Source organism: Durio zibethinus, unplaced genomic scaffold, assembly GCF_047325235.1.
Source record: "Durio zibethinus cultivar Kanyao isolate XHJ-2024 unplaced genomic scaffold, ASM4732523v1 HiC_scaffold_237, whole genome shotgun sequence".
In the NCBI taxonomy this organism is placed as follows: Eukaryota; Viridiplantae; Streptophyta; class Magnoliopsida; order Malvales; family Malvaceae; genus Durio; species Durio zibethinus.
The window spans coordinates 32501-37240 of record NW_028322860.1 but is presented as its reverse complement, the minus strand read 5'-3'; positions in this window follow the sequence as shown (position 1 = coordinate 37240).

Below are 4740 nucleotides of genomic sequence, written 5' to 3'. Positions count from 1 at the left end.
TTCTCTACTTCGAGTTTTTAGCTGAATTTTTTTGTGCATGCCAACAAAAATAGAAGGATCATGCCTACAAAATTTGGGGCCAAAAATCCTTATAAAAAAATTTTAAAAATTCCCGAACCGCAAAAAGTTTCGAAAATCGTGAAAAATAGAAAACGAGTCATCTTCCAACGAAACTTCACGTGAAGGCTTAGGGGACCATTGTATGAATTTACAAGCCATAAAAATGGCATTGGCACGGCAGAAATTTGAAGATGTGCCTAAACCCACCAGGGCCCAGCGTGTGCCGATGGTGCTCGAGGCAACCGCCCGCACCAAGGCCCAGCGTGTGCCGATGGTGGTCGAGGCAACCGCCCGCACCAGGGCCGATAGTGTGCCGATGGTGCTCGAGGCAACCTGTCGCACCAGGGCCCAGCGTGTGCCGATGGTGATCGAGGTAACCTGCCGCACCAGGGCCCAGCGTGTGCCGATGGTGGTCGAGGCAAGTTCCCGCACCAGCGCCCAGCGTGTGCCGATGGTGCTCGAGGCAACCGACCGCACCAGGGCCCAGCGTGTGCCGATGGTGCTCGAGGCAACCTGCCGCACCAGGGCCCAGCGTCTGCCGATGGTGCTCGAGGCAACCTGCCGCACCAGGGCCCAGCGTCTGCCGATGGTGCTCGAGGCAAGCGCCCGCACCAGGGCCCAGCGTGTGCCGATGGTGGTCGAGGCAAGCGCCCGCACCAGGGCCCAGCGTGTGCCGATGGTGCTCGAGGCAACCTGCCGCACCAGGGCCCAGCGTGTGCCGATGGTGCTCGAGGCAACCGACCGCACCAGGGCCGAGCGTGTGCCGATGGTGGTCGAGGCAAGCGCCCGCACCAGGGCCCAGCGTGTGCCGATGGTGGTCGAGGCAACCTGCCGCACCAGGGCCCAGCGTGTGCCGATGGTGCTCGAGGCAACCGACCGCACCAGGGCCGAGCGTGTGCCGATGGTGCTCGAGGCAAGCGCCCGCACCAGGGCCCAGCGTGTGCCGATGGTGCTCGAGGCAACCTGCCGCACCAGGGCCCAGCGTGTGCCGATGGTGCTCGAGGCAACCTGCCGCACCAGGGCCCAGCGTGTGCCGATGGTGGTCGAGGCAAGCGCCCGCACCAGGGCCCAGCGTGTGCCGATGGTGGTCGAGGCAAGCGCCCGCACCAGGGCCCAGCGTGTGCCGATGGTGGTCGAGCCAGGAGCCCGCACCAAGGGCCGGCTTGTGTCGATGGTGTTCGGGGCAACCGCCCGTACCAGGGCCCAGCGTGTGCCGATGGTGCTGGGGGCAAGCGCCCGCCCCAGGGCCCAGCGTGTGCCGATGGTTATCGGGGCAACCGGCCGCACCAGGGCCCAGGGTCTCCCGATGGTGCTCGAGGCAACCGCCCGCACCAAGGCTCAGCATGTGCCGATTGTGATCGAGGCAACAACCCACACCAGGGCCCAGCTTGTGCCGATGGCGGTCGAGGCAAGTGCCCGTACCGAAGGGCAGCCTATGCCGATGATGGTCGATGCATGTGCCATCACCATGCGTCATCATGTGCCATTGATGGTCGAGGCCTTGGCCGAAGTTCGATTTTGAGCCACGGTGCCCATGCTTGGCTCCAGCATGTGCTGGTGCCGCATTTTTTTCACTCGGGACAGCATCGCCGGAGCATCGCCGGAGCATCGCCGGAGTACCGCCGGAGAACCTGACCGGCGGCATTGGGGTTCCGGCGATTGGGAGGGGGGCCGGGGGGGTGTGCGCACATGATGTGCGATGGGTGCTGGTACTTGGCCTTGTGTTGGCCCCCTATCCCTCATCAAACCTCTGAGAATTCACACCCCCTTAAAGAGCATTTGAGATTTTACAGGTTTGCTACCAGTAGCCGTTAAAGTGTCTGAAATGGGGACACTTTTTTCAAACGGTCACAAAATCTTCTCTACTTCGAGTTTTTAGCTGAATTTTTTTGTGCATGCCAACAAAAATAGAAGGATCATGCCTACAAAATTTGGGGCCAAAAATCCTTATAAAAAAATTTTAAAAATTCCCGAACCGCAAAAAGTTTCGAAAATCGTGAAAAATAGAAAACGAGTCATCTTCCAACGAAACTTCACGTGAAGGCTTAGGGGACCATTGTATGAATTTACAAGCCATAAAAATGGCATTGGCACGGCAGAAATTTGAAGATGTGCCTAAACCCACCAGGGCCCAGCGTGTGCCGATGGTGCTCGAGGCAACCGCCCGCACCAGGGCCCAGCGTGTGCCGATGGTGGTCGAGGCAACCGCCCGCACCAGGGCCGATAGTGTGCCGATGGTGCTCGAGGCAACCTGTCGCACCAGGGCCCAGCGTGTGCCGATGGTGATCGAGGTAACCTGCCGCACCAGGGCCCAGCGTGTGCCGATGGTGGTCGAGGCAAGTTCCCGCACCAGCGCCCAGCGTGTGCCGATGGTGCTCGAGGCAACCGACCGCACCAGGGCCCAGCGTGTGCCGATGGTGCTCGAGGCAACCTGCCGCACCAGGGCCCAGCGTCTGCCGATGGTGCTCGAGGCAACCTGCCGCACCAGGGCCCAGCGTCTGCCGATGGTGCTCGAGGCAAGCGCCCGCACCAGGGCCCAGCGTGTGCCGATGGTGGTCGAGGCAAGCGCCCGCACCAGGGCCCAGCGTGTGCCGATGGTGCTCGAGGCAACCTGCCGCACCAGGGCCCAGCGTGTGCCGATGGTGCTCGAGGCAACCGACCGCACCAGGGCCGAGCGTGTGCCGATGGTGGTCGAGGCAAGCGCCCGCACCAGGGCCCAGCGTGTGCCGATGGTGGTCGAGGCAACCTGCCGCACCAGGGCCCAGCGTGTGCCGATGGTGCTCGAGGCAACCGACCGCACCAGGGCCGAGCGTGTGCCGATGGTGCTCGAGGCAAGCGCCCGCACCAGGGCCCAGCGTGTGCCGATGGTGCTCGAGGCAACCTGCCGCACCAGGGCCCAGCGTGTGCCGATGGTGCTCGAGGCAACCTGCCGCACCAGGGCCCAGCGTGTGCCGATGGTGGTCGAGGCAAGCGCCCGCACCAGGGCCCAGCGTGTGCCGATGGTGGTCGAGGCAAGCGCCCGCACCAGGGCCCAGCGTGTGCCGATGGTGGTCGAGGCAACCGCCCGCACCAGGGCCCAGCGTGTGCCGATGGTGGTCGAGGCAACCTGCCGCACCAGGGCGGAGCGTGTGCCGATGGTGGTCGAGGCAAGCGCCCGCACCAGGGCCCAGCGTGTGCCGATGGTGGTCGAGGCAACCTGCCGCACCAGGGCGGAGCGTGTGCCGATGGTGGTCGAGGCTGCCGATGGTGGTCGAGGCAACGTGCCGCACCAGGGCCCAGCGTGTGCCGATGGTGCTCGAGGCAACCGACCGCACCAGGGCCGAGCGTGTGCCGATGGTGCTCGAGGCAAGCTGCCGCACCAGGGCCCAGCGTGTGCCGATGGTGGTCGAGGCAACCGCCCGCACCAGGGCCCAGCGTGTGCCGATGGTGATCGAGGCAACCGACCGCACCAGGGCCCAGCGTGTGCCGATGGTGCTCGAGGCAACCTGCCGCACCAGGGCCCAGCGTGTGCCGATGGTCGTCGAGGGAACCTGCCGCACCAGGGCCCAGCGTGTGCCGATGGTGGTCGAGGCAAGCGCCCGCACCAGGGCCCAGCGTGTGCCGATGGTGCTCGAGGCAACCGACCGCACCAGGGCCCAGCGTGTGCCGATGGTGCTCGAGGCAACCTGCCGCACCAGGGCCCAGCGTGTGCCGATGGTGGTCGAGGCAAGCGCCCGCACCAGGGCCCAGCGTGTGCCGATGGTGGTCGAGGCAAGCGCCCGCACCAGGGCCCAGCGTGTGCCGATGGTGCACCAGGGCCCAGCGTGTGCCGATGGTGCTCGAGGCAACCGACCGCACCAGGGCCCAGCGTGTGCCGATGGTGGTCGAGGCAAGCGGCCGCACCAGGGCCCAGCGTGTGCCGATGGTGGTCGAGGCAAGCGCCCGCACCAGGGCCCAGCGTGTGCCGATGGTGGTCGAGGCAAGCGCCCGCACCAGGGCCCAACGTGTGCCGATGGTGCTGGGGGCAACCGCCCGCACCAGGGCCCAGCGTGTGCCGATGGTGATCGAGGCAACCGCCCGCCCCAGGGCCCAGCGTGTGCCGATGGTGGTCGAGGCAAGCGCCCGCACCAGTGCCCAGCGTGTGCCGATGGTGGTCGAGGCAAGCGCCCGCACCAGGGCCCAGCTTTTGCCGATGGTGATCGAGGCAACCGGCCGCTCCAGGGCCCAGCGTGTGCCGATGGTTATCGGGGCAACCGGCCGCACCAGGGCCCAGGGTCTGCCGATGGTGCTCGAGGCAACCGCCCGCACCAAGGCTCAGCATGTGCCGCTGGTGATCGAGGCAACAACCCACACCAGGGCCCAGCTTGTGCCGATGGCGGTCGAGGCAAGTGCCCGTACCGAAGGGCAGCCTATGCCGATGATGGTCGATGCATGTGCCATCACCATGCGTCATCATGTGCCATTGATGGTCGAGGCCTTGGCCGAAGTTCGATTTTGAGCCACGGTGCCCATGCTTGGCTCCAGCATGTGCTGGTGCCGCATTTTTTTCACTCGGGACAGCATCGCCGGAGCATCGCCGGAGCATCGCCGGAGTACCGCCGGAGAACCTGACCGGCGGCATTGGGGTTCCGGCGATTGGGAGGGGGGCCGGGGGGGTGTGCGCACATGACGTGCGATGGGTGCTGGTGCTTGGCCCTTGTG